The sequence below is a fragment of the Ostrea edulis genome, chromosome 4, assembly GCF_947568905.1.
Source record: "Ostrea edulis chromosome 4, xbOstEdul1.1, whole genome shotgun sequence".
NCBI classification, from domain to species: domain Eukaryota; kingdom Metazoa; phylum Mollusca; class Bivalvia; order Ostreida; family Ostreidae; genus Ostrea; species Ostrea edulis.
This window is the reverse complement of record NC_079167.1, coordinates 70,799,623-70,809,721: the sequence shown is the minus strand read 5'-3', so window position 1 is coordinate 70,809,721 and position 10,099 is coordinate 70,799,623. Positions and strand designations below refer to the sequence as shown.

The 10,099-nt window shown below is 37.2% G+C and overlaps 1 long non-coding RNA gene across 1 annotated transcript in view; it reads right to left on the bottom strand.

Moving 5' to 3' along the window:
• LOC125670762 (uncharacterized) overlaps window positions 1-9,790 on the bottom strand; it is a 15,326-nt gene extending 5,536 nt beyond the window's left edge. Inside the window, exon 1 of the long non-coding RNA XR_007368379.2 lies at window positions 9,616-9,790. This is a non-coding gene — a long non-coding RNA (uncharacterized LOC125670762). The remainder of the gene's footprint in view (window positions 1-9,615) is intronic.
• Window positions 9,791-10,099: the final 309 nt, after the last annotated feature.

The window sequence follows — 10,099 nt, the reverse complement described above, 5'->3', positions numbered from 1 at the left end:
GGTTGCCTTCCGTAGTGGGAGGGGAACAACAGAGCAAGTTTACATTCAAAGAAACATCCTCGAACAATGCCAGGAATGGAACGCCCCTCTGTATATTAATTTTATAGATTTCAAGAAGGCCTTCGACAGCATCATTCAAGAGAAAATGTGGATGATACTAAAGCACTATGGCATACCAGAAACATTCATCAATATCATAAAGAACATGTATGATGGAAGCAGATGCTGCGTGCTAGAGGATGGCAAAACATCGGACTGGTTCGAGGTAAAATCTGGGGTCAAACAAGGCTGTGTCATGTCATCATGTCAGGATTCCTTTTCATTATCATTGTTGACTGGATAATGAGATATACAAACAACAGAAATCGAGGCATCAGATGGAAATTCACCAGCAGACTGGAAGATCTCGACTATGCTGATGACCTCGTCTTATTATCCAGCCGATTCGCTGATTTGCAAGAAAAGACCGAAAGACTGCACACAGTAGCCAAATACACCGGCCTAAACATCAATGCCAAGAAAACAATGACAATGAGAATGAACTGCAAAACCAATCAAAAAGTGAAAATCGATAACAGGGAAGTAGAAGACACCGATTCATTCTTATACCTTGGAGCTACTATGGACAAAACTGGTGGCACCGAATTTGATATAACCAGCTATATACTCGGGCTTGCAAGATCAGCCTTCAGTGCACTAAACAAAATCTGGAAGTCATCTAAATTCAAAAATGATACTAAACTGCGCCTCTTCAACACCAATGTAATATCTGTACTCCTGTACTGTGCAGAGTTATGGCGAACAACTAAAAAGGATGAGGAAAGATTAGATACCTTCCAGCGCAAATGCCTTCGTAGAATACTCAACACCTGCTGGCCAGAGAAGATCTCAAATGATGATCTCTATAGACGGACAAATACCATACCATTGTCAATCAGCATCAAAGTCCGTAGATGGAGATGGATTGGCCATGTTCTGCGAAGGAACAACAACAGAAATATAAAGATTGCACTAACATGGACGCCAGAAGGGAAGAGGAGAACTGGAAGACCAAGGAATACCTGGCGAAGGACAGTTGAAAGCGAAAGGAACACTTTCGGATGGACCACATGGCAGAGAGCTGAAGTCGTGGCAGCAGACAGATCAAGATGGCGAGGGATGTTGGCCGGCCTCAAGAGTCCATAGGGCCCAGAGAGGATATGTATGTATGCATGTATGTATGTAAAAGGTCACAGTATAATGATGACAACGCCCCTGCGTATGCATCGGCTGAACCAGATCTAGAACTCCGAGTTATCAGGCTTCAATAACCTTCACACTTACCCTACTCCCCAGATATAACACCACTCGGTTTTACTTGTTTTCTACTTTCGAAGGCCAGCTGAGGAAACAAATTTGAATCAGAAAAAGAAATTAGAAGAACAGTGAGGATTTTTAACTTGTCTCTGAATCAGGAGTGGTGTATATGTGTGTTTGTCAAATGGTGAAAAATTCATCGCGCACAGAGATCAGAAGTTTGAAAAAAGAAAACTGATAACGTCTTGTGAAACGTTTATGAGGTCTGAATGTGTGCACCGACAGCTTCGAACATATATTATTTATCATTTGTGTTCTATGTCATTAGGAATAGATATGTTACTTATGAAACTTTGTACAAAACCCCCACAAAATGATGCTTTAAATAATAGAAAATTGATATATTTTCTAACGAATTAACAGTTATGTTTTTATTTGGATAGCCATATATATATATATATATATATATATATATATATATATAGAAGCACGAAAACCCAACAACACCCTACTTTCTTAAAGTGTCGGATCTAAGAAGATACAAGGCCAGTAAAGAAATTTATCAAAGCACTGAAAAGGCCACGACACTGTTGGATATACACAACCCGCGTCTTTATCAAGATACATATTACATAAACAAATAACACGCACCACAAAAAAAAACAAGTATCAATAATCTACATTGGTAACAAGAATGATACACTGTTCTACTGAGTGAGAAAAATGGTTTCTTTGTAAAGGTGGCAGGGGACAGTTTCTTTGGTTCTGAAACATGTGGATAGGGGTTAAACATTAAAGTCAGATTATGACAGACTAATGAAAATCATATTTCCCCTTTATGTCAATACTTGTATTTCATATTAGTGTAGTTAATAAATTATGACCCTAAATTATATGTATTCTATAAATACTGGTGCTGGTGCACAGAACATGCTCTGAGCAGGTTCCGCCTTTTTGCTTTGATTTTCTCTCATTTGGGCTAATCCGCACTACCCCCACATCATCACAGTACCAAACATGGGGATTTGGACACTGTGCACAATCAAGAACTCTATCTGCCCTTCTCAAAAATCTACCTTTCATATGGGGCAATTCACCTTCCCTCACAGCTACAGACCTTTTACTGGACTCTGCATGTTTTCACCGGAGTTCCTTCAGCAACTGACCACGTGTCTTAGTTTCGTATTTGCACCCATCTATATGCTAGGAATCATGGTGACACTTACATGTTGTATATCAACATTTTTATCAAGCACTTAGCTACATTTGACATGCATCCTAAAATTATTGTATACATTTTTACACAAGTAATATCACTTCAAATATAGGGTATTTCCAATTTTTGAAAAAGTTGACCGGGCCTATCGTGTCCCCTGTTACCAAAGCGTGTTTACTGATGATGGTGTAGAGAGTTTGTACCATGGTCGGTTCGGGATGAAAATAGAATTATTCTTCAAAATTACAGAAATCAGACAAATTTAGAGGGAAAACTTCCAAAACAATGTGATTGTGAAATACAATGGTGGGAAGATAATGATATGGAGTGATTAAGTTTTTAAAAAAAATATGGTTGTCCTTACCATTGTTGATTCGGATATGGTAAACAGTGCTGACAACGAAAAATATGATTGCCAGAAGAATACAATTAAACAACAAAGTCAATCAATAGACACAGATCTCGCATTAAAATCAACAATCCAAGAGGTGAGTGGGAGAGAAGTCTACGGAAAAAGATGAGACATTATTCTAAATTAACATACATGTAAGTTCGGATTCGCTATAGCTCTTTATGTTTCTATATCATAATTTCTAGATTGCGGCTTTAATTTGTCTGACCTTGAAAAATATATTAACTTGAAATATAATACAGTATCTCCTTGTGACCATGGATGTTACTTCACTTTACACTAACATTCCACATGACGAGAGTATCGAGGCGTGTAGAGAGTTTTGGAACAATGGGGTAATTAAATGTCCTTCAACCGAATCACTCATTCAGATTCTTGAACATGTCCTCAAGTTCAATAACTTTATGTTCAATGGTGAACACTACCTGCAAATAAGTGGCAAAGCTATGGGAACAAAAATGGCACCATCGTATGCCAACATCTTTATGAGGAGACTGGAACGTAGACTTCTACATTATTCACCAGTTAAACCCCTTAGTTGGCTACGTTTTATAGATGACATTGAAATGAAGTAGGCTGACGGTCGTGAAAGCCTGGACGATTTTATCGAGATGGCAAATTCTTTCCATAATTCCATCAAGTTTACTGTGGAAATTTCCACCTCAAATAACACTTTTTTGGATACCACAGCCACATTTAGAAACGGGGAAATTGAGTTTAATGTCCACACTAAACCCACTGACTCTCGTTTGTACTTTATGCCATGCCGTCCATAGTTGTCATCCACCCCACACTTTCAAAGGTGTGCCTAAGGGTTTAGCTACGCATCTGCTCTACTCCTACTATTTTCCAAGAACAAGGAACAATCCTCAAAACTCATCTCACTAACAGAGGACATAATCCTTGCAAGGTACAGTCCGCGATTGATGAGATGTCACTACAGGACTGACAGTCCCTCCTCCAGTATAAAGAAAAACCTCAGAATGACAGGGTTCCATTGATCACTACGTATCATCCCGCCCTCAAGAACATCAACGGTATTCTGAAAAAAAAAAAACCTGTCCATTCTGCATGCCAACAAACGAATGGCTGGTGTTTTTAAGGAACCACCGATGGCATCCTTCAGACGCCCCAGAAACCTGAAGGACATGATAGTAAGGACCAAACTGGATAACCCTTTAACCAATGGAGGTTTCAAAACATGCTCAGACCTCAGATGTCAATTATGCAAATATAGCTCAGACACTGAGGGTTTTAGCAGTCCTGTCACAGGTCGCAGTTATAAAATATTGGGAAACTTTTCCTGCAAAACCAATAACTGCACCTATCTCATCAGTTGCGATGTCTGTCAGAAGCAGTACATAGGAGAAACAACAGACCTTCGCAGACGGGTCAACAACCACCGGTCCTCCATCAGAACCAAAAAAGATTTGCCAGTAGCAACACATTTCAATGGCAATAACCACCGATGGGAGGACATGACAGTTGTGGTTATTGATCATGACCTAAGTTGGTCAGATACCGAAAGAAAGCAGAAGGAAAAATTCTGGATGCACAGGTTGAAGTCATTTAAACCGCATGGTATCAACAAACCTACTGACTTCACCAGGATGAATACGGGCTAGACCCTTGCTAGATTTTAAACTTCATCTAGACCTACTCGTCTGATCATGTCCCTAACAGTGGTACTATGACCATTTTCAAACACATTTGTTTTTAAATTCTGTTTACAATCAGCCCCCCCCCCCCTTTAATTACTTTGACCTTCATAACCGATTGCTTACATGTAAAACCCATTTATCAGTTTCTGTGATTTTATGTTTTTGCACGTCTACCCTAGACATGATCAGTACGGGAATGTCTGATGTTGATTCTATTTCCTAGGCTGCTTATTCTTTGTGTTTGTTTGGAGTTGGTCCACTTTGTTTTTACTTATTCAAACTTGTTATTTACATTATTTCTCTCTCAAATTTTGTTCATTTCTTATTTCATTTTTATAGTGTTCATTCATTTACATACAGTAGTTTATTTTTAGTTGGGTTATTTTTGGTGCTATTTTTTCGCATTATTATCTTTTATAAATTATGCATAGTTAAAATAGAATATCTCTGGGTACGAGTTAGCGTTACTATTTGTCAACGTAATAGGGTTAACTCGTTCCACTTGAGATTAATTAAGTCTATTTGTATCACTTCGTACATTTTGGATCAGCTCTTTGGACGAATAAGGCATGTCCTAATTCGCTCCACTTTTAACATTGATTGGCAAGCCTAAAGACCAAAAAAAAAAAAAAAAAAAAAAAAAAAAAAAAAAAAAAAAAAACAACAACAACATGTAGTCTGCGTTGTAAATACGGTTTTAGATTAGTGCATATGTAGTGCTAGGGGTATTTATATTTAGTTTTTGTCATTATTCTCTGTTGATATTGGCCACACTATGTAATTCTTTTTGTTTGTCCTGAAGAAGGGACGGGTGGTCCCGAAAATTTTGACAATCTGATTGTTCGTGTCATTGGTCATTTTAGTATATATATATATATATATATATATATATATATATATATATAGGTGCAAGGTCGGAGAGCCTAATCATACATAGAAAAAAAGTATAAAGTTACAGAAATTTCGAAACAGCCCAGCCCTTCCACAGGTAAATGAAATATTACATGCATGTATTACACAATGAATAATTTTGGAAATCAGAATTTCGAATATGGGATGGACCGTTTGGGCTTTCATAGTGTGGAACCACGTCTGATCGCTTTTACATTGTGCGGTGAAGTATGACACCTGTCAATGAAAGAGAATTGTGCATATTTCAACTACAGTGCACAGGTAACTATCTTTCGAAGCGTGATATGTGAAACTTAATTAATGACACATCCTGTCATGAGGTTCATTTTTTCATGAATATAATTCTTATCAAATGCTTCTGTTGATCAACTACCGAACAACTTAAGATTTTAGCAAGAGGCATAAAACTTAATATATGTGTGTGCTACAATAAATATACCGTTTTATCCTCATAATAAGATATATCTGCTACATTGCGACACATCGCTATGAAAACCTATTGCTAATCGGGTACATGATTTCATTTCTACCTACTAACAAATTCGCAGTTTGCGTTGAGGGAATACAGTGCTTACTCAACATAAAACTGGCTGCGAGCATTGGATCAAAGCAACCATTTCTTGTCTTTAGTAAGGCATTTGGTGTGGTAAACTATGATATTATCTTATGAAAAGGCTCAAATATTACAATTTTAATCCAATAACTTCCGATATCTTAAATTGACATAATTGTAAGAAATGAACGTGGAAATCTTCCATATTTCACGAACAGTTCCTGAAAATTAAGAAAAACATTGACATGCACAAGAAGAACACGCACCAAGGACGAATAGCTGTTTACCTGTGACAGTTCAGTCTTTTGTCTGTAACGAATTTTGTACAGGTGTCTTGAATAATGCATGTCATAGTCATGAAAATGTTTGTAACATATTATGAATATTTCCATTTCTCTAAAACGTTCTTTCAAAGAATTATCTCAGGGTAATTAATAAGCGAGCTAAAGCAGAAGGGTACTTTCAAAATTTCTTAAAGCGATTGCAATTTCAGAATTTTTGATTGCTAAAAATGTATGAAGTCTCCCAAAGATTGATTGATTGATTGATTGTATCTTGTTAAACGTTACTCTCGAAAAATTTTCATTCATATGGAGACGTCAACAAGAGCAGTGAATGGCTTCAAATTTAGGCCTATGCTTACGGCCATTGAGCAGGCACGGCTCTTTAGCGTGATTTTTCATTGTCAACTTCCCATATTTATGTAGCAATATTCCATTATCACCTGCATATGGTGTTTATATTTCTCAACTGTTTCGATACACAAGAACTTATTCTGCGCATGATCAGTTTTTAAATCGAGGCAGGCTATTAACAAGTTGATGGTGCAGGGGTTTCAACAGTCTCGTTTAAAGTCAGCATTTCGCAAAATATATGGTCATTTTTCCGATCTAGTTTACCAGTGCAACCTATCATTGGGTCAAATGCTATCTGATGAGCTTCATACCGATTGTTAGGCCTTTCTTGGCACATTGATTTTGACTTCAGCAATCCCCGTTCACCTGATCAAGATATAGGTCTCACGGCGGATGAGGATGCATTCTCCTTCTAGGCACCTGATCCCACCTCTGGTATGTCCAGGGGTCTGTGTTTACTTAACTCTCTATTTTGCATTGCTTATCGAAGTTATGAGATTGATCACTTTTCGTTATCTTCACCTTTCGCCTACTGTGACAAGGGACATCTATTTTTAATGTCATCTCCGAGGACCCATGATATTCACACTTGATGCCGAGGGTTTGGCGATGGAACAGTCACTACCTGTTTTAGCGACTTAGGTCTGTCGCGGCCGGGATTAGAGCCCCGACCATCCGCATGTGGGGTGAAAGCTCTACCTCAAGACCACCGCGGCTATCAGTCCCAAAGAGAAAATAATACAAGTAGTGGTGTGTTGGGGATAAATACACTTTTAAAGGGCTTTTCGAATGAAGATGCATTTTCATTTGCACGTGCATGTCATTTGTTATTGGAATTGCTTGGTATAGTTTTGTCCCCTTTAAATTCTTGCATCTGCAGTAACATTGTAACGCAAGTTTATGTTGTAGGGGTTTCAGTAGTCTCGTTTTAAGTCAGAATTTCACAAATTCTATGGTCGTTATATGATATTATATGGAAATAGATGCTATCACGGGGTTGAACGCTTTCTGATGTGTTTCATACCAATTGTTAAGCCATTATTTACATACTGATTTTGACCACAGATTACTCAACTTACCTTGTCAAGATATAGGGCTCACATTGTGTGTGACCTGTCAAGAGAGAAACTTACTCTTTCTACACACTGGAGTGTCCAGGGGTCCAGGTTTGCCCTTCTTGAAAGTAAGTTGAAGAAACACCAGGTAGTGTGTATTTTATAAAGAAGATTGTTTTAACCTATGTTAAATCACTTTATGTATCTTCTATTGCCCATTCCTTGTAATAAAGTTTAGATCGTTGAAGGAAAATAAACTAATAAAGGTGTTGAAATAAAATGACGTGAACAGGTGAAGATAACGGATCCTGTTGTGAAATGGCATGCGTATGCTAAAATGACAATACATGAAAGGTGAAGATAACGAACAGTGATCAATCTGATAACTCCTATCAACAATACAAAATAGATAGTTGGGCAAAAACGGACCCCTGGACAAATCACATGTGGGGTCAGGTGCCTAGGAGGAGTAAGCATCCCCTGTCAACCGGTCACAACCGTCGTGACTGTTGAAACCCCTGTACCATCAACTTGTTTGTCAGTATCTTGTCTCGATTTAAAAATCAATGCTTCGTCATTGCATTAATTATCAATAACACCTAGATTTCTAAGGACAGAACATTGCATGCCAACGACAGAAATGTGCCTTCCATTGAGTGTTTACTTCAAAATGACATTTGTGAAGTTGAAACCTGTTGTTTAGCACAACAGATGATTTTAAATCCATCAAAGATAATCTATATAAAATTAATAGGTGCTCAATGTTTAAAGTTTTGTTTGCCCAGCTCTCTATTCCATATTGCTTATAGGAGTTATCAGATTGATCACTGTTCGTTATTTTCACCTTTCATCCTACCGAACAAAATAATCTTTGGGTTCATCTCGAAAGTTTCACTTCAGGTCAACACTTATATACACCCGGTTTTTAGATATTTTGCTTCAAAATTATGTCTTTTTCTAGGAAAGAACATTTACATACTACCAAGTATTATTTATCATTATAGATGTCTGGAAGAGTACTCTTCTATTGCATGTCAAGTGTTGCAATATTTGATCTTTTCCATTTGTATGATAAAAGATGATTGATTCATTGTTTTGATGTTTTCCGCCACACTCAATAAATATCTTGCTCGTTTGCAACACGATACAGGCTAAAACTTGACCAATGAAAGGTGAAGATAACAAACAATGATTAATCTCATAACTCATATAAGCAAAATAGAGAGTTGGAGTTGGGTAAACAAGGACCTCGGGATATACCAGAGGTAGGATCAGCTGCCCAGGATGATTGAGCATTCCCTGTCGACCGGTCAAACCCGGCGTGAGCCATATACATTGATCAAGTAATTGGAGTAATTCGTATTCAAAATCAGTATGCAAAAAACGGTCTAACAATTATTATGAAACATTCGTGCATCATTTGACCCAAAGATTGGTTATACTTGCAAACTAGATCATTATAACGACCAGTTGATTTCTTCATAATAAATCAAAATAAACAACACCCTGGAGATACAATCCAAATGAAAAGTTTACAAAAGAAATGGAAAATATATGTACAAATGATTGATTGATTGAATATTGTTTAACAGAAATAGGAAATATAGAACACAAATAAAATACTATGCAATGCTAATATAAAATTATACACTAAAAACGGAAAAGATTACAATTTCAACATTTTATATGTCATATCCTTATACACATATCAACCGCACTTGAAAACTCCAGACCCGAAGAGCGGAAATACCATAATATGACTTTTGAAGTACACGCATTATCACAATTTGTGAAACTTGGTTGACCTTATTTGAACAAGTACAATTTAACAAATATATGTCATTATTCATGCTTTAATTAAAGTAAAACAATTACCTGCCATTCAAATACATGCCAATAATGTCGAACACAAGTTGCTGTGTGCTTCTTTCTAAGATATGAAGTTTCAATGCTCAGTCCTCCATTGGGAATCAAAATAAACCAATACCGTGAAGAAACAAATATGGCTGAAAAATGTTACTACAAGAGAGTCTCTCTAGTGTTCGAGTGTACGAAAGCCCATTAGGCTCATTTTTGTATCTGCACAAATCGTGTTATAAAGCGAAACTTTCGTAAATAAACGAGTAACTTTCGCATTATAACTCGAAACATTTACGAATGAACGCGCAAGAACCAGAGCCACGAATAGCCAAAAATGGCCCTTAGTCCGAACATGATATTATTCTCGGGGACAGAAGCCAAGAATATCCATTTTTTCAAAAATGTTATCCTTTTCCCGATATCTTTTCAATTGCTTTAGTTATTGACGTTCAAAGTACACATTGTTTTGGCCAGATTGTTATTGACGTCGCAAGTTTGC